The sequence below is a fragment of the Salmo salar genome, unplaced genomic scaffold (assembly GCF_965601325.2).
Source record: "Salmo salar unplaced genomic scaffold, fSalSal1 ptg000519l, whole genome shotgun sequence".
Taxonomy (NCBI): Eukaryota; Metazoa; Chordata; class Actinopteri; order Salmoniformes; family Salmonidae; genus Salmo; species Salmo salar.
Window position 1 is genome coordinate 766,387 of NW_027675407.1, and position 18,614 is coordinate 785,000.

At 39.5% G+C, this 18,614-nt stretch overlaps 1 long non-coding RNA gene across 1 annotated transcript in view; it reads left to right on the forward strand.

Moving 5' to 3' along the window:
• Positions 1–18,011: 18,011 nt before the first annotated feature.
• Positions 18,012–18,614, forward strand: part of LOC145876223 (uncharacterized) — a 5,361-nt gene continuing 4,758 nt past the window's right edge. Inside the window, exon 1 of the long non-coding RNA XR_014391469.1 lies at positions 18,012–18,181. This is a non-coding gene — a long non-coding RNA (uncharacterized LOC145876223). The remainder of the gene's footprint in view (positions 18,182–18,614) is intronic.

Sequence of the window (18,614 nt, forward strand, 5' to 3'; positions counted from 1 at the left end):
CAGCTCCGTCTTGCCGAGGTTCAGCTTGAGGTGGTGATCCGTCATCCACACTGATATGTCTGCCAGACATGCAGAGATGCGATTCGCCACCTGGTTGTCAGAAGCGGGAAAGGAGAAGATTAATTGTGTGTCATCTGCATAGCAATGATAGGAGAGACCATGTGAGGATATGACAGAGCCAAGTGACTTGGTGTATAGCGAGAATAGGAGAGGGCCTAGAACAGAGCCCTGGGGGACACCAGTGGTGAGAGCACGTGGTGCGGAGACAGATTCTCGCCACACCACCTGGTAGGAGCGACCTGTCAGGTAGGACGCAATCCAGGCGTGGGCCGCGCCGGAGATGCCCAGCTCGGAGAGGGTGGAGAGGAGGATCTGATGGTACACAGTATCAAAGGCAGCAGATAGGTCTAGAAGGATGAGAGCAGAGGAGAGAGAGTTAGCTTTAGCAGTGCGGAGAGCCTCCGTGACACAGAGAAGAGCAGTCTCAGTTGAATGCCCAGTCTTGAAATGTAATGTTAGTATAGTGAATGAAAGTAAAACTCTCCTAACAGTCTACTACTACTGAGACAGGTTGGTGTAATGTTAGTATAGTGAATGACAGTAAAACACTCCTAAGAGTCTACTACTACTGAGACAGGTTGGTGTAATGTTAGTATAGTGAATGACAGTAAAACACTCCTAACAGTCTACTACTACTGAGACAGAAAACTCAAGTCTGAAATTTCTAAGTGGAAATTACAGACTTCAGAAGCCTTTTTAAACCTCAAATACACTACAAGTTTTACATTTCCTGCATTGCTGGAAAGTTCTTCTGCAGTGGGGGGTGATCAAATTAAGATCCTACATCTGTACACATAATTGTACATGGGGATATGTATGGGGGTCTATAACATCCAATCACAGAGGTTTACATCAGCTGACAGTTGCAATGTTATTCCTAATAACTCAAACTGCCCTTTTCAGATAAAGACATAAAATCTGTACAGATGTAGGATCTTAATTTGATCACCCTGTTGCAGAAAAACTAAACTTGTAGTATATTTGAGTGTAATTAAACTTTAGAAAAGGTTTCTGAAGATGATAAATTCCACTTTTCCATTTTAAAACTGTTCATTAATTATAATCCACACAATAATTCAAATGTCCTGTTTCTGCAGGATTATTTTCCTGGTGTAGCAAACTGGCTCAAATTAAGATCCAACATCTGCAGCAATATACCTCTCTAATGAATATGGCTCTATTGAGATTCACTTTTGACCATTTGACATCTTGTATTTACTGTTGTTTAGGCTGGTTGAATGAGCTGCCTGTGAAAGCTACTTCATCTGCAAGAAAACAGGCGGCTGCACCAGTGACTGTCAGAAGTTTTGTGATTTCCTCATATGAACGTGAAAGTAAGTGTGTTGTCTACGCAGTTACAAAAATGGCTGTTGAAACTGTGGCACATATTTCTCGGTAACATTGAATAAATGTGTTGGTATGTAGGAAAGACGGGCAGACTCTCGTACTGTTGGTCTAGACTACCTACAAACTATTATAAGGCTATGATCACTTATCATGCAGACAAACCTGATGTTCTCTGTGAACTGATCTGAACAGGTTTAGGCTGGTCATCTATGATATGTAGGTTATATACAGTACATTCTCTGTCCTGCTACTGGTAGGACTATAACATTATGTTGATCTGAACAAGTTTAGACTGGTCATCTATGATATGTAGGTTATATACAGTACATTCTCTGTCCTGCTACTGGTAGGACTATAACATTATGTTGATCTGAACAGGTTTAGGCTGGTCATCTATGATATGTAGGCTATAGCCGAGGTATAGACCTTGATCTGCATATCACAAACAAACTGCTATTATACATTATAACCTAGTCTACTTTACATAATATAACCTCTCTCACTTGATGCAAAAAACCTTTCTGAATGGATCAACAATTTCCTCCTCGGATCAATCATGTCCGTTTTAGCCCTTCTGTCTACATTCTCAGATACGTTTAGAAAAGAACAGATTGAAAGACAATAAATAGCCTACTGTTAGTGAATACAAATACGTGTGAGACATGGCCCTGTGTTGCTGTACTGTCTATAACTACCTTAACAAACAGTGACTTATTATTATTATTATTATTGTTGTTGCTGTACTGTCTATAACTACCTTAACAAACAGTGACTTATTATTATTATTGTTATTGTTATTATTATTATTATTATTGTTGCTGTTCTGTCTATAACTACCTTAACAAACAGTGACTTATTATTATTATTATTATTATTATTATTGTTGCTGTACTGTCTATAACTACCTTAACAAACAGTGACTTATTATTATTATTATTATTGTTATTATTATTATTATTATTGTTGCTGTTCTGTCTATAACTACCTTAACAAACAGTGACTTATTATTATTATTATTATTATTGTTATTGTTGCTGAACTGTCTATAACTAACAAACAGTGACTTATTATTATTGTTATTATTATTATTATTATTATTGTTATTGTTGTTGTTCTGTCTATTACTACCTTAACAAACAGTGACTTATTATTATTATTGACAGTTACCATGAAGATGAAATGTCACAACTACATGTTCATGTGATGCATTAAATCACCTGACTGTTTCTATGTGTCTGTTAGTAAATGTTTTATTTCTCTAAGAAATAATGAATACATGAGAACAATTGACAGTCAAGAACTAGTTGTCACTGTGTTAACCACAACCAACATGCTGGATCTCTGTTTAGTTGTCACTGTGTTAACCACAACCAACATGCTGGATCTCTGTTTAGTTGTCACTGTGTTAACCACAACCAACATGCTGGATCTCTGTTTAGTTGTCACTGTGTTAACCACAACCAACATGCTGGATCTCTGTTTACAGGGGTCAGTGCTCTAAAATGAGTCTCTCTGGGGAGAGAGAGGAGGGGGGCCCTGCCTCTAAAATGAGTCTCTCTGGGGAGAGGAAGGAGGGGGGCCCTGCCTCTAAAATGAGTCTCTCTGGGGACAGAGAGGAGGGGGGCCCTGCCTCTAAAATGCATCTCTCTGTGGAGAGAGAGGAGAGGGGCCCTGCCTCCAAAATGCATCTCTCTGGGGGACATAACACCAAAGCTAAGAGGTGAGATAACAATTTTATGAATAATTCATTAAGTTTATTTCCTAAATAAATATCTATCTTAATAAGGTGAATGCACTTACTGTAAATCTCTCTGGATAAGAGCATCTGCTAAATCAGGGGTTCTCAATCCGGGGTCTGCGGAGGTACTGCAGGGGTTCTGCAGGAAGCGTCGGGAGTGGTGGTGTATCCAGGGAGAAAACTAAACTAATATTCTGAAATGTCATTGTGGTCTTATGTTCCCATCTATTGGAATTATTTAGCAACTGCAGTAGTACTGAAAAAATGTGTTATTCCTTACTAAAGTAGTAATTACTGAGAATTGAAAAATATACCATGTTCTTGTTAATTTTATCACTTACAACCATAAAAAAACAATTTATAGCATAACAAACAATTAAACTTACATAAACCAAAAACACTATATATGTAGTTATTCAGTTAATTACCAAATTGAGCCGGTCGGTCACATTTGAGAGTGAGGGAGATATATAGCATTTTGCATAAAAAAACATGATTTTTGTCTCTCTGCAATGAAACCATCAAGTGATAGATTTTAAACAAATCCTTGTCTGTGAGAGATGTAATAATTAATACATAATTTCTTTAAACAATAAAAGCTCATTTCTGTAAAGAGATATGTAGCGTTTTGGAACTCTTCTTATGTTTCCCCATCTGAGATCAGAGTAGATGAGAGATGTAATGTTTGTCTCTGTTGTGTTGAAGACCAATCAAGCAGGAGAGATCAGCTTCCCCTGTTCCCAGCTGTGTGTCCATGAAGAGTGACCAGTCTATGGGTCATCCTATAGTGTTTAGAGAGGGAGACTTTTCTACTGAACAAAGGTAAGAAGAACTCATGGGTCATGGTCAGTGAGTTAAACAACACTGTCTCTAGTCATTTCTCCTCTCCCATTTTCACAATTCTTTTTGTTGTTTTCATAATCCATAGGCTAATCCTTTAGTCCATTTTCATAGTCCTAAAACAATATTAAACAAACACAACGTTCCCTCCCTGCGTGTGTGTGTGTGTGTGTGTGTGTGTGTGTGTGTGTGTGTGTGTGTGTGTGTGTGTGTGTGTGTGTGTGTGTGTGTGTGTGTGTGTGTACTCCCTGGTTGAGGAGATGTAATCTCATGTTTTGTCCACAGAAACCAACAGGAGAGATCAGAGTCAGAGATTCTCAGTGGTCAGTCTTCCCAGAGTCATCAAACAGACCTGGACTCTATATTCAGTGTATGTGGTCCTGTTATGTACATTTGTTTTTGTTTACCTCAAGTAAAGTTTATCTGTCAATTATTCATGAATGTGTTAATGAGAAAGCATTTCTTCTCTTGCTTAACTTATTTACTTTATTTATTTCAGATGCTTGAAGAGAAAATGATGACATTTGTGAAGAACGAGCTGAAGATGTTCAAGAGGATTCTTAGTCCAGAACTCCCAGAAGGCTTTGAGAGTCAGAAGCAGGATGAGGAAGTGGTGGATGCTGAAGATGAGAAGCAGGAGAGCAGTGCCAGAGAGGGGGCTCTGAAGATCACACTGCACATCCTGAGGAAAATGAACCAGAAGGAGCTTGCTGACACACTGGAGAAATGTAAGATCTGTCTGCCTCATGTTGAATGATGTTTTATAACATTTAAAAGCTGTAGCTAAAGTAGCTGTGAAACACAATGATATTGTAGCAGCCTTAACGCAACACCTTGTGACCTCATCAAGTAGCAGCAGGGATGTGTTGTGGTGATTAATTTAGAGAGAGAGAAGAGGAGAGACAGAGGACAGAGAGACAATTAGAGAGGGAAAGAGAGAGAGAGAGGAGGGAGGGACAACACTAATAATATCATCAATAATACCAATAATAACATAATGGAAACATTTATACAGTCAGTTAAGAGAAGAAATTATTATAATTTAAACTTTATAACAGTCCTACAATACTGTAGGCATGAAAACAGATGTAATTTTAATATCCTCTGTGGTATTTCTTTATTCAGATGAGCTTGCTGTGATTTGCCAACGTGAACTCAAATCTAATCTAAAGAAGAAGTTTCAATGTGTATTTGAGGGGATCGCTAAACAAGGAAACCCAACACTTCTCAATAAGATCTACACAGAGCTCTACATCACAGAGGGTGGAACAGGAGAGGTCAATAATGAACATGAGCTGAGACAGATTGAGACAACAACCAGGAAACGAGCAAGACCAGAGACTGCAATCAAATGTAACGACATCTTCAAACCCTTAACTGGACAAGACAAACTCATCAGAACTGTGCTGACAAAGGGAGTCGCTGGCATTGGAAAAACAGTCTCTGTGCAGAAGTTCATTCTGGACTGGGCTGAAGGAAAAGCAAATCAGGATGTCCAATTTGTGTTTTCATTCCCTTTCCGGGAGCTGAATTTGATGAAAGGGGACAAAAACACTTTGATTTAACTTCAGTGAGACGGGAAACCTGGACCTTTTCCTCCGCTTCCTTCTGGGACTCTCACTGGAGTCCAATCAGAAGCACTTACGAGGTCTACTGACAAAGACAAGAAGCAGCTCACAGAGCCATGAAGAGACAGTCAAGTACATCAAGGAGAAGATCAGGGAGAATCCCTCTCCAGAGAGGAGCATCAATCTGTTCCACTGTCTGAATGAACTGAATGACCATTCTCTAGTGGAGGAGATCCAAAGCTACCTGAGCTCAGGAAGTGTCTCAAAACCCAACCTGTCACCTGCACAGTGGTCAGCTCTGGTCTTTGTGTTGCTGACTTCAGAAAAGGAGCTGGATGTGTTTGACCTGAAGAAATACTCCAGATCAGAGGAAGGTCTTCTGAGGCTGCTGCCAGTGTTCAAAGCCTCCAGTGCATTTCTGTGAGTACATAAAATGACATATAAAATCTAATCATCAGGAAGAAATATTCAGTTTAGGAAAAATGTGTATTATAATATGTATATAATATTATATTGAAAAACATATAGAAAAAATGCATTGATTTTGACAATAGTATAACAATATGACCATACAATTCAAGGAGATGGGAGATGAATCTATATGTTGTTTGGGAATATGAAGCAAATGCATCTACCATTGTCCTTCTACACTACTGGTGTTAAATTAACAGTGTGTTTGTGAAGTCATGATGATCTCGTTGCAGGCTGTCAGGCTGTGGAGTCACAGAGGAAGGCTGTGCTTCTCTGGTCTCAGCTCTGGAGTCAAACCCCTCACACCTGAGAGAGCTGGACCTGAGTAACAATGACCTGAAGGATTCAGGAGTGAAGCTGCTCTCTGCTGGACTGGAGGATCCACACTGTAAACTGGAGACTCTGAGGTCAGTATTCCTGTAGTTGGTCAACAAGTGATAACTGTTCACCAGATCCACATGTGTTTACCAGACACACATAGTCCACACCATATGTGTTTGGACAGTGAAGCTTGCAGTTTTAAATGTGGTGCTATGCTCCAGCATTTTGGATTTGAGATGTTTCATATTAGGTGACAGTACAGAATGTCACCTTTTATTTGAGGGTATTTTCATACATAGCTGTGTTACTGTTAAGAAAGGAAAGCACTTTATGTATTTAGTTCTCCCATTTGAAAAAGTTGTACATATTCGGACAAATTTACTTATATTGTATTAAAGTAGTCAGAAGTTTAGTATTTTGTCCCATGTTCCATGCCTGCAGTGATTACATCAAACTTGTGATTCTACAAACTTGTTGAATTCATTTACAGTTTGTCTTGGTTGTGTTTTGGATGATGTTTTTCCTAATAGAAACTGAACGGTGAATAATGTCCTGTCATTTTGGAGTCACTTCACTTGTATTGTCAGTAAGAATAGAAGATGTTTCTGAACACTTCTACATTCATGTGGATGCTACCATGATTATGAATAATCATGAATGAATCGTGAATAATGATAAATGAGAAAGTTACAGAGGCACAAAGATCAGACCCCCTCTGTTATTGGTATTATTCTGTATACTTCTGGCCCTTCTTTGGACACTGTGTTAACTAACCTCCAGACGAGCTTCAATGCCATACAACTCTCCTTCCGTGGCCTCCAACTGCTCTTAAATACAAGTAAAACTAAATGCATGCTCTTCAACCGATCGCTGCCTGCACCTGCCCGCCTGTCCAGCATCACTACTCTGGACGGTTCTGACTTAGAATATGTGGACAACTACAAATACCTAGGTGTCTGGTTAGACTGTAAACTCTCCTTCCAGACTCACTATAAGCATCTCCAATCCAAAGTTACATCTAGAATTGGCTTCCTATTTCGCAACATAGCCTCCTTCACTCATGCTGCCAAACATACCCTCGTAAAACTGACCATCCTACCGATCCTCGACTTCGGCGATGTCATTTACAAAATAGCCTCCAACACCCTACTCAATACATTGGATGCAGTCTATCACAGTGCCATCCGTTTTGTCACCAAAGCCCCATATACAGTGGGGGAAAAAAGTATTTGATCCCCTGCTGATTTTGTACGTTTGCCCACTGACAAAGAAAGGATCAGTCTATAATTTTAATGGTTTATTTGAACAGTGAGAGACAGAATAACAACAAAAACATCCAGAAAAACGCATGTCAGAAATGTTATAAATTGATTAGCATTTTAATGAGGGAAATAAGTATTTGAACCCCTCTCAATCAGAAAGATTTCTGGCTCCCAGGTGTCTTTTATACAGGTAACGAGCTGAGATTAGGAGCACACTCTTAAGTAAAGGGAGTGCTCCTAACCGCAACTTGTTACCTGTAAAAAAAGACACCTGTCCACAGAAGCAATCAATCAATCAGATTCCAAACTCTCCACCATGGCCAAGACCAAAGAGCTCTCCAAGGATGTCAGGGACAAGATTGTAGACCTACACAAGGCTGGAATGGGCTACACGACCATCGCCAAGCAGCTTGGTGAGAAGGTGACAACATTTGGTGCGATTATTCGCAAATGGAAGAAAGACAAAAGAACTGTCAATATCCCTCGGCATGGGGCTCCATGCAAGATCTCACCTTGTGGAGTTGAAATGATCATGAGAACGGTGAGGAATCAGCCCAGAACTCCACGGGACGATCTTGTCAATGATTTCAAGGCAGCTGGGACAATAGTCACCAAGAAAACAATTGGTAACACACTACGCCGTGAAGGACTGAAATCCTGCAGCGCCCATAAGGTCCCCCTTCTCAAGAAAACATATACACGTCCGTCTGAAGTTTGCCAATGAACATCTCAATGATTCAGAGGACAACTGGGTGAAAATGTTGTGGTCAGATGAGACCAAAATGGAGCTCTTTGACATCAACTCAACTCGCCGTGTTTGGAGGAGGAGGATTGCTGCCTATGACCCCAAGAACACCATCTCCACCGTCAAACATGGAGGTGGAAACATTATGCTTTGGGGGTGTTTTTCTGCTAAGGGGACAGGACAACTTCACTGCATCAAAGGGACGATGGACGGGGCCATGTACCGTCAAATCTTGGGTGAGAACCTCCTTCCCTCAGCCAGGGCATTGAAAATGGGTTGTGGATGGGTATTCCAGCATGACAATGACCCAAAACACACGGCCAAGGCAACAAAGGAGTGGCTCAAGAAGAAGTACATTAAAGTCCTGGAGTGGCCTAGCCAGTCTCCAGACCTTAATCCCATAGAAAATCTGTGGAGGGAGATGAAGGTTCAAGTTGCCAAACGTCAGCCTCGAAACCTTAATGACTTGGAGAAGATCTGCAAAGAGGAGTGGGACAAAATCCCTCCTGAGATGTGTGCAAACCTGGTGGCCAACTACAAGAAAGGGTTTTGCCACCAAGTACTAAGTCATGTTTTGCAGAGGGCTCAAATACTCATTTCCCTCATTAAAATGCAAATAATTGTATAACATTTTTGACATGCATTTTTCTTGAATTTTTTTGCTGTTATTCTGTCTCTCACTGTTCAAATAAACCTACCATTACAATTATAGACTGATCATTTCTTTGTCAGTGGGCAAACGTACAAAATCACCAGGGGATCAAATACTTTTTTCCCCCACTGTACTACCCACCACTGCGACCTGTACGCTCTCGTTGTCTGGCCCTCGCTTCATACTCGTCGCTAAACCCACTGGCTCCAGGTCATCTACAAGACCCTGCTAGGTAAAGTCCCCCCTTATCTCCGCTCACTGGTCACCATAGCAGCACCCACCTGTAGCACGCGCTCCAGCAGGTATATCTCTCTGGTCACCCCCAAAGCCAATTCCTCCTTCGGCCGCCTCTTCTTCCAGTTCTCTGCTGCCAATGACTGGAACGAACTACAAAAATCTCTAAAACTGGAAACACTTATCTCCCTCACTAGCTTTAAGCACCAGCTGTCAGAGCAGCTCACAGATTACTGCACCTGTACATATCCCATCTATAATTTAGCCCAACTACTTCTTCCCCTACTGTATTTATTTATTTAGCTCCTTTGCACCCCATTATTTCTACTTTGCACTTTCTTCCACTGCATATCTACCATTCCAGTGTTTTACTTGCTATATTGTATTTACTTTGCCACCATGGCCTTTTTTTGCCTTTACCTCCCTTATTTCACTTCATTTGCTCACATTGTATATAGACTTATTTTTCTACTGTATTATTGACTGTATGTTTGTGTAATATCCTTGTTTGAACCAAGTATTGAGTTTATTTGTTATAATGAATTGGTATTATATTTAAAAGATGATTGAATTGCTCCTAAACTATAATGTTGTTAATGCATTATGCTTTTTGAAGAAATATTTATTTAATGTATAAGTGAATAGTTTGTTTTACTTTGAAGTTTAAGTTTTGAGCAATAAGGTCGCTTGTTAAGTTGTGGCCAATGGGAGTTGACCTGGTTAACGGGAGGGAAAAAGACGTTGATGAAAGGATGGACGTTTTACCTCAGGACGGTTGGTGAAGAAAAATTATAAAAGAAGACAACAGAACTACAACAAAACCCATAGCTACTAAGACATGAAGGGAAATACATGTTTTATTTAATAAAAGAGTTGTTATAATTTAGCTAAAACTTAGTAAAGACTGAAGCTACCGTCTCGTAGTGGAGGTATTAGCCAGCCTAGAGGTTAGCCTAGCATCGTGTGACACCGGGAGATAATTGCTTGGGAAGTTTAACGAGTTCGTGTTGCCATGGGGATATCGGTTACTAAGGAGTACTGTCTGCATGGGTAGCTGTGCTGCCTTGGACTTGGTGAGGAAACCTGCATGGAACTGCCATACTTCGCTGAGGGAATATCTACCAAGTCGTGAGTAAGCACAATGTGAGGTGCTTAATTTGGACACGGGTTGTGAACGACTCATTGGGGTTTATTATTTTTTTTATTTCTTTTGATGTTGTGTCTGAACATGTATTTGTGTTTGAAAATGTTTTAATACACATATGGAACATTATGTATGTTGCCTTGGTGGAGTCATTGATTGTTTTAATTTAATGCATGGGATGGTTTATCCTGATTCAATAACAGAAACCTATAATCATTTCATCTGAAGTTAATACCCTATTGTCATAACCCTAGATAGTTTACAATAGGAATTCTTATTGGAGATGTCCTTCTCACCTAACATCCCATGCTGCTGAGATACTCTACATATGTTAATGTTGTGACAGTCATATTCAAGCCTGGTGAGAGGGTTACATTTGTTTAACTCCATGTGTTACTCTGTGTTGTTATATGTGTCGAACTGCTTTGCTTTAACTTGGCCAGGTCGTAATTGTAAATGAGAACTTGTTCTCAACTTGCCTACCTGGTTAAATAAAGGTGAAATAAATAAATAAATTGGTAATGATGAGAGGTTAGCATGTTTTGTTGTAGCCTCTGCTATTGGTAATGGTGAGAGGTTAGCATGTTTTGTTGTAGCCTCTGTTATTGGTAATGATGAGAGGTTAGCATGTTTTGTTGTAGCCTCTGTTATTGGTAATGGTGAGAGGTTAGCTGTTTTGTTGTATCCTCTGTTATTGGTAATGGTGAGAGGTTAGCATGTTTTGTTGTAGCCTCTGTTATTGGTAATGGTGAGAGGTTAGCATGTTTTGTTGTAGCCTCTGTTATTGGTAATGGTGAGAGGTTAGCATGTTTTGTTGTAGCCTCTGTTATTGGTAATGGTGAGAGGTTAGCATGTTTTGTTGTAGCCTCTGTTATTGGTAATGGTGAGAGGTTAGCATGTTTTGTTGTATCCTCTGTTATTGGTAATGGTGAGAGGTTAGCATGTTTTGTTGTATCCTCTGTTATTGGTAATGGTGAGAGGTTAGCATGTTTTGTTGTAGCCTCTGTTATTGGTAATGGTGAGAGGTTAGCATGTTTTGTTGTAGCCTCTGTTATTGGTAATGGTGAGAGGTTAGCATGTTTTGTTGTAGTCTCTGTATTGGTAATGGTGAGAGGTTAGCATGTTTTGTTGTAGCCTATGTTATTGGTAATGGTGAGAGGTTAGCATGTTTAGTTGTAGCCTCTGTTATTGGTAATGGTGAGAGGTTAGCATGTTTTGTTGTATCCTCTGTTATTGGTAATGGTGAGAGGTTAGCATGTTTTGTTGTAGCCTCTGTTATTGGTAATGGTGAGAGGTTAGCATGTTTTGTTGTATTCTCTGTTATTGGTAATGGTGAGAGGTTAGCATGTTTTGTTGTAGCCACTGTTATTGGTAATGGTGAGAGGTTAGCATGTTTTGTTGTAGCCTCTGTTATTGGTAATGGTGAGAGGTTAGCATGTTTTGTTGTAGCCTCTGTTATTGGTAATGGTGAGAGGTTAGCATGTTTTGTTGTAGCCTCTGTTATTGGTAATGGTGAGAGGTTAGCATGTTTTGTTGTAGCCTCTGTTATTGGTAATGGTGAGAGGTTAGCATGTTTTGTTGTAGCCTCTGTTATTGGTAATGGTGAGAGGTTAGCATGTTTTGTTGTAGCCTCTGTAACTCTCTCACTCATTATTATTCATGATCTTTCTCAATCATGGCAGTCACAGGGTTGATGTAGTCATTGCAGTCAAAGAATATGGGACCAAATACTAAACTTTTGACTAATTTAATACACTATGAGTGAATTGGTCAGAAAACATATGACTTCTTTAAATAGGGGGACTAGATGCATAAAGTGCTTTCATTTTTCTAAATGGCGAATCAGATATGTATGAAAATATCCTCAAATAAAAGGTGACATTATATACTGTCACCTCATATGAAACATTTGATCTGAAATCCAAAATGTTGGAGTATAGAGCCACATTTAAAATGTTATCTTCACTGTCAAAATAGATATGGTGTGGACTGTATACTCAATACAATCTAAATCTGATACCTCACTGTCTGTCTTTTGACTGATACTGCTTTTAAACTGGTCTGGTCAGTCTACTCAAATATTTGTACTATACATGTTTCTATCTGCAGGCAAAACTTTGATAATTTGTAATTTATAATATGATACTTTAATGTATGAGTAGATATGGAAGGTTTCAGGACACTGATGTATCTGAATATTTTGAAGAAATAAACTGCCACTATTTTCACCACCAAAGAATAGCAGTGTGATTTTAATATGATTTGACTCTTTGCAGGCTGTCAGGCTGTCTAGTCACAGAGGAAGGCTGTGCTCCTCTGGTCTCAGCTCTGTGGTCAAACCCAACACATTATTTGTAAACGGGTAACAGCGTAAACAGAGAAAGCTAAGCGTGTCATTTTAATACAAAATGTCTGTCATTGTATTTCTTCTGTGTTGGCAGACTCACTGGCTGTAAACTCACAGACACATCCTGTAAAGTGTTGGCCTCAGTTCTCAGTTCAAACCCCTCACACCTGAGAGAGCTGGACCTGAGTAACAATGACCTGAAGGATTCAGGAGTGGAGCTGCTCTCTGCTGGACTGGAGGATCCACACTGCAGACTGGAGACTCTGAGGTTAGTATTCCTGTAGTTGGTCAACAAGTGTTTTGTTGTATCCTCTGTTATTGGTAATGGTGAGAGGTTAGCATGTTTTGTTGTATCCTCTGTTATTGGTAATGATGAGAGGTTAGCATGTTTTGTTGTAGCCTCTGTTATTGGTAATGGTGAGAGGTTAGCATGTTTTGTTGTATCCTCTGTTATTGGTAATGGTGAGAGGTTAGCATGTTTTGTTGTAGTCTCTGTATTGGTAATGGTGAGAGGTTAGCATGTTTTGTTGTAGTCTCTGTTATTGGTAATGGTGAGAGGTTAGCATGTTTTGTTGTACCCTCTGTTATTGGTAATGGTGAGAGGTTAGCTTGTTTTGTTGTAGCCTCTGTTATTGGTAATGGTGAGAGGTTAGCTTGTTTTGTTGTAGCCTCTGTTATTGGTAATGGTGAGAGGTTAGAATGTGTTGTTGTAGCCTCTGTTATTGCTAATGGTGAGAGGTTAGCATGTTTTGTTGTAGCCTCTGTTATTGGTAATGGTGAGAGGTTAGCATGTTTTGTTGTATCCTCTGTTATTGGTAATGGTGAGAGGTTAGCATGTTTTGTTGTAGCCTCTGTTATTGGTAATGGTGAGAGGTTAGCATGTTTTGTTGTAGCCTCTATTGGTAATGGTGAGAGGTTAGCATGTTTTGTTGAATCCTCTGTTATTGGTAATGGTGAGAGATTAGCATGTTTTGTTGTAGCCTCTGTTATTGGTAATGGTGAGAGGTTAGCATGTTTTGTTGTATCCTCTGTTATTGGTAATGGTGAGAGGTTAGCATGTTTTGTTGTAGCCTCTGTTATTGGTAATGGTGAGAGGTTAGCATGTTTTGTTGTAGTCTCTGTATTGGTAATGGTGAGAGGTTAGCATGTTTTGTTGTAGCCTATGTTATTGGTAATGGTGAGAGGTTAGCATGTTTAGTTGTAGCCTCTGTTATTGGTAATGGTGAGAGGTTAGCATGTTTTGTTGTATCCTCTGTTATTGGTAATGGTGAGAGGTTAGCATGTTTTGTTGTAGCCTCTGTTATTGGTAATGGTGAGAGGTTAGCATGTTTTGTTGTATCCTCTGTTATTGGTAATGGTGAGAGGTTAGCATGTTTTGTTGTAGCCTCTGTTATTGGTAATGGTGAGAGGTTAGCATGTTTTGTTGTAGCCTCTGTTATTGGTAATGGTGAGAGGTTAGCATGTTTTGTTGTAGCCTCTGTTATTGGTAATGGTGAGAGGTTAGCATGTTTAGTTGTAGCCTCTGTTATTGGTAATGGTGAGAGGTTAGCTTGTTTTGTTGTAGCCTCTGTTATTGGTAATGGTGAGAGGTTAGCATGTGTTGTTGTAGCCTCTGTTATTGGTAATGGTGAGAGGTTAGCATGTTTTGTTGTAGCCTCTGTTATTGGTAATGGTGAGAGGTTAGCATGTTTTGTTGTATCCTCTGTTATTGGTAATGGTGAGAGGTTAGCATGTTTTGTTGTAGCCTCTGTTATTGGTAATGGTGAGAGGTTAGCATGTTTTGTTGTAGCCTCTGTTATTGGTAATGGTGAGAGGTTAGCATGATGTAGTCGTTGCAGTCAAAGAATATGGGACCAAACACTAAACTTTTGACTAATTTAATACACTATGAGTGAATTGGTCAGGAAACATATGACTTCTTTAACCTCTCTAGGCCAGGTGGCACCAAATCGTCCCACCTACGTAACAGCCAGTGTAATCCTGTGGCGCGTTATTCAAAAACCTCAAAAATGCAAAAACTTCAATTTCTCAAACATATGACTATTTTACACCATTTTAAAGACAAGACTCTCGTTAATCTAACCACACTGTCCGATTTCAAAAAGGCTTTACAACGAAAGCAAAACATTAGATTATGTCAGCAGAGTACCCAGCCAGAAATAATCAGACACCCATTTTTCAAGCTAGCATATAATGTCACATAAACCCAAACCACAGCTAAATGCAGCACTAACCTTTGATGATCTTCATCAGATGACAAACCTAGGACATTATGTTATACAATACATGCATGTTTTGTTCAATCAAGTTCATATTTATATCAAAAAACAGCTTTTTACATTAGCATGTGACTAGCATGTGACTAGCATTCCCACCGAACACTGCCGGTGAATTTACTAAATTACTCACGATAAACGTTCACAAAAAGCACAACAATTATTTTAAGAATTATAGATACACAACTCCTCTATGCACTCGATATGTCCAATTTTAAAATAGCTTTTCGGTGAAAGCACATTTTGCAATATTCTCAGTAGATAGCCCGGCATCACAGGGCTAGCTATTTAGACACCCAGCAAGTTTAGCACTCACCAAAGACAGATTTACTATAAGAAAAATGTTATTACCTTTGCTGTCTTCGTCAGAATGCACTCCCAGGACTTCTACTTCAATAACAAATGTTGGTTTGGTTCAAAATAATCCATAGTTATATCCAAACAGCGGCGTTTTGTTCGTGCGTTCAAGACACTATCCGAAAGGGTAAAGAAGGGTGACGAGCATGGCGCAATTCGTGACAAAAAAATTCTAAATATTCCATTACCGTACTTCGAAGCATGTCAACCGCTGTTTAAAATCAATTTTTTATGCCATTTTTCTCATAAGAAAGCGATAATATTCCGACCGGGAATCTGCGTTTAGATAAAAAGAAGAAAGAAAATAAAGCATGGGGTCGACTCGGGCACGCGCCTAAGCCCATTGTCCTCTGATCGGCCATTTGCCAAAAGCGATAATGTGTTTCAGCCAGAGGCTGCATCGATATCGTTCAGCTTTTTCCCAGGCTCTGAGAGCGTATGGGAGCCGTAGGAAGTGTCACGTTAGAGCAAAGATCCTCAGTCTTCAATAAAAAGAGCCAAGATGAAACACAACTTGTCAGACAGGCCACTTCCTGCATGGAATCTTCTCAGGTTTTGGCCTGCCATTTGAGTTCTGTTATACACAGACACCATTCAAACAGTTTTAGAAACTTTAGGGTGTTTTCTATCCAAAGCCAATAATTATATGCATATTCTAGTTACTGGGCAGGAGTAGTAACCAGATTAAATCGGGTACGTTTTTATCCGGCCGTGTCAATACTGCCCCATAGCCCTAACAGGTATAGGGGGACTAGATAGATAAAGTGCTTTTATTTTTCTAAATGGTGAAACAGATATGTATGAAAATATCCTCATATAAAAGGTGACATTATATACTGTCACCTCATATGAAACATTTGATCTGAAATCCAAAATGTTGGAGTTTAGAGCCACATTTAACCTCTATGGGCAAGCGTCCCACCCCTGGTACACCCTATCAACAACAGGTGAAATATCAAGAGCGCCAAATTTGAAAACAATTAAATGTCATAATTCAAATTTCTCAAACATACAACTATCTTACACCCTTTGAAAGATAAACATCTCCTTAATCTAACCACGTTGTCCGATTTCAAAAAGGCTTTACGGCGAAAGCATAAAGTTAAATTATGTTAGGAGAGTACATTGAAAATAGCTGTGTGTAATGTTTTGTCACTTCAAAGACAGGCGTCACCAAAAGCAGAAAACCAGCTAAAATTATGCACTAACGTTTGACAATCTCCATCAGATGACACTCCTAGGACATTATGTTAGACAATACATGCATTTTTTGTTCTATCATGTTCATATTTATATCCAAAAACAGCGTTTTACTATGGCGTTGATGTTGAGGAAATCTTTTCCCTCCAATAACCGCCAGTCAATCAGCACAACAAATTAAATAATTACTATTCGAAAACATTGGTAAAATATTATATTGTCATTCAAAGAATTATAGATTTACATCTCTTGAACGCAACCGGATTGCCAGATTTAAAAATAACCTTACTGGGAAATCACACTTTGCAATAATCTGAGCACTGCGCCCAGAAAAATACGCTTTGCGATACAGACTAACCGCCATGTTGGAGAGATCTAAAATCGAAAATACTATGTAAATAATCCATTACCTTTGATTCTCTTCATCAGATGTCACTTCCAGGAATCCCAGGTCCATAACAAATGTAGTTTTGTTCGAACAAGCTCATTATTTATGTCCAAAAAGCTCCGTGTCGTTAGCACATGAACTAAGCCCGCTGGACTTGTCTTCATGAAAGACGTGAAAAAAAATATTTACGTTCGTTCAAACATGTCAAACGTTGTATAGCATAAATCATTAGTGCCTTTTTCAACCAGAACATGAATAAAATTGAAGGCGGACGAATGCATTCTCTTTTAAAACGTATTGGAACGAGGGTACCCAACATGAACTCGCGCGCCAGAGTCTAATCGGCCATCACCGTTCCAAGGCTCTTGTTCGGTCAGATCTCACAGTAAAAGACTCAAAACACTTTGTAAAGGCTGGTGACATCTAGTGGAAGCAATAGGAAGTGCCAAAAGATTAATAAGCCCCTGTGTGTTTCAATGGCATAGGCTTAAAGGTAATTCAACACATCAGGTATCCACTTCCTGTCAGAATTTGTCTCAGGGTTTTGACTGCCATATGAGTTCTGTTATACTTACAGACACCATTCAAACAGTTTATAAAAATTCAGAGTGTTTTCTATCCAAACCTGAACAATAATATGCATATTCTAGCTTCTGAGTTGGTGTAGGAGGCAGTTAAAAATGGGCACATATTTTTTTCAAAATTCTCAATACTGGCCCCTATCCCCAATTAAAATGTTATCTTCACTGTCAAAATAGATATGGTGTGGACTGTATACTCAATACAATCTAAATCTGATACCTCACTGTCTGTCTTTTGACTGATACTGCTTTTAAACTGGTCTGGTCAGTCTACTCAAATGTTTGTACTATACATGTTTCTATCTGCAGGCAAAACGTTGATCATTTGTAATTTATAATATGATACATTAATTTCTGAATAGATATGGCAGGTTTCAGGACACTGATGAATCTGAATATGTTGAAGAAATATACTGCCACTATTTTCACCACCAAAGAATAGCAGTTTGATTTTAATATGATTTGACTCTTTGCAGGCTGTCAGGCTGTCTAGTCACAGAGGAAGGCTGTGCTTCTCTGGTCTCAGCTCTGAGGTCAAACCCCTCACACCTGAGAGAGCTGGACCTGAGCTACAATCACCCAGGAGACTCAGGAGTCAGACTGCTCTCTGCTGGACTGGAGGATCCACACTGCAGACTGGAGAAACTCAAGTATGTAGAGGGTTTATGTCAATGTTCATATCAGACATGTTTGACTTTTCAGGCTAGTTAAGACAAACATTCTGACCACCACTTGGACAAAGTTGTGTGTGTGTGTGTGTATTTGTCCTGTGTGTGTGTGTGTGTATTTGTCCTGTGTGTGTGTGTGTGTATTTGTCCTGTGTGTGTGTGTGTGTGTGTGTGTGTGTGTGTGTGTGTGTGTGTGTGTGTGTGTGTGTGTGTGTGTGTGTGTGTGTGTGTGTGTGTGTGTGTGTAATTAATGTTTCTAGTGCGAAACACACACAAATACACACACGCACACTCAGGACAAATGCACACACGCACACACACACACCCAAAGGACAAATACATACACACACACACACACACACAGGACAAAAACACACACACACACACAGGACAAAAACACACACACACACACACA